Genomic DNA, 2,049 nt, shown 5'->3' on the forward strand with positions numbered 1-2,049 from the left:
ATGTTTACTTCACTCACGATGCCTCCTCTGCAGCTTGTCTCAGCTGAGTGGAGTAAAACATTCTGGTATGTGTCTTCCTACCATCAGTTATGCACAGTATCCACACACCAGAGAGAGTAAGTGTTAAAAGTCGAATTTCAATGTTAGTCACTTGCTTCCTTCAACTAAAATAAATTCTGTATCTCAGTTGCCTGTACATCCCTCCATGACCTTGCCCCTTGCAGCTCTCTGCCCTAATTTTATCCCACTTATTAACACAATCTTCTCCAGCCACATGAAGTTGAGAACATGCATCTTCTCTCCTAATATTCTAGATCTTGAACATGCACTTCCAACCCAGAGATACTTGTCCTTGATTGACAATTCATATACATATATTCAAGTTTCTGCCTAATCATCAATTTCCTTAACTCCTAAATTTTTGTAGATATTATTATATGATTCCTCAACTTCATATTTCATTTCAGAGCACTAGTAAGTTCATAAGCATATATCATTATTTGTTTCTTGGCTGTATTTTCCAATCAGACAATAAGATTCATAAAGTATATAATCTGGTCTGCCTTATTTATTCCAGTGCTTTAGCAACAAGGCTTGAATACAGCATGTGTTGAATTAATACAGGAGTTAAAGATTATTTACACATAGAAACAAGTGCTTAAAAGAGAGTGTTTTTTTAATGACCCATATATTCCCATTTATTCCCTATTCATACTGTATTGTGAATCTACTAGTATTTTATTCTCAGGTAATGTCTTACTCCCTCTTTAAATTGTATGGATCAAACTTCAACTTCTCTTTGTACTTTTTCTCAGCTTCCTATGTGTATTCTTATTGAGATTATCCTGGACACAGTTTCTTGCTTGAGTTTGTCATAAAACCTAGTAAATTCATGTTTGCCAAGTGATTCCATTGCTAAAGCATCTAGTCTTACATTATGAAACACTTCATCTCCGTTTGGGTTTCCATGTTTCAGTCTTCTAATTATTTTTTTCCTTTTATGATTATCTAGCATTTATTATTACCTAAAATTATTTATGTATTCTCCAGAACAAAAGGGAAACCTCTTGAGAGCAGTAATTTTTGTTACTTTATTATCCACCGATTCTGTAGTTCCTAGATCAGTGCTTGGCACATGCTAAAAATTAATAAACAGTATTGTTTCATTGATTAACTCTGTCATGTGCCATTATACATTTTTAAAATATTTTTGAAGACATATTCATTTAATAACAGTAGAGGGGTGCCTGGGTGGCTCAACTGGTTAAGCACCCAACTCTTGATTTCAGCTCAGGTCATGACTTCAGGGTCGTGAAATTGAGCCCCGCACCTGGCTCCATGCTAAGCAAGGGGTCTGCTTGAGACTCTCTCTCCCCCTCTCCACTCTGCTCCTCTCCCTGCTCACGTTCACTCACTTTCTCTCTAGAATAAATAAATAAATAAAATCTTTAAGAAAAATAACAGTAGAGGGGCGCCTGGGTGGCCCAGTTGGTTATATGTCTGCCTTCGGCTCAGGTCATAATCCCAGGGTCCAGGGATCAAGCCCCGCATCAGGCTCCCAGGGAACCTGCTTCTCTCTCTGCCTGCCACTCCCCCTGTTTGTGTGCTCTTGTTCTCTCTCTCTTACCATCAAATAAATAAATAAAATCTTAAAAAATAAAATAACAGTAGAAAGGAATATGAATAACAATTGCTTTCACTGTTTCAATTATTTTTTTAAAAAACTACTGATTAAGTGATAAAACTATCTTCTATGTCCTACTACTCACCTGGAGTCATAAATAGGGTATTGATAATTAGATAAAATACATTCTACTTCTGTCTGATAATAGCATGTTTAGGAAATTATAAACTAGTAAAATAAATTAAGTGTACCAAGAATAATGTCAAGCTTGTCAGGGCAGAGTGCATAAGGTTCCATGAATGCAATTCTTTGAAGTTTCAATGACCTCATCAATAAAATAGGGATAATAAATTCTCTCTCATTTGTGGTGATTTTGAAGATTTAAAGAAATATATATATGACAAACTTAAGATATTTCTTGACAT

This window comes from Callorhinus ursinus, unplaced genomic scaffold, assembly GCF_003265705.2.
Source record: "Callorhinus ursinus isolate GAN/ISIS: 27379988/994484 unplaced genomic scaffold, GSC_fseal_2.0 scaffold3, whole genome shotgun sequence".
In the NCBI taxonomy this organism is placed as follows: domain Eukaryota; kingdom Metazoa; phylum Chordata; class Mammalia; order Carnivora; family Otariidae; genus Callorhinus; species Callorhinus ursinus.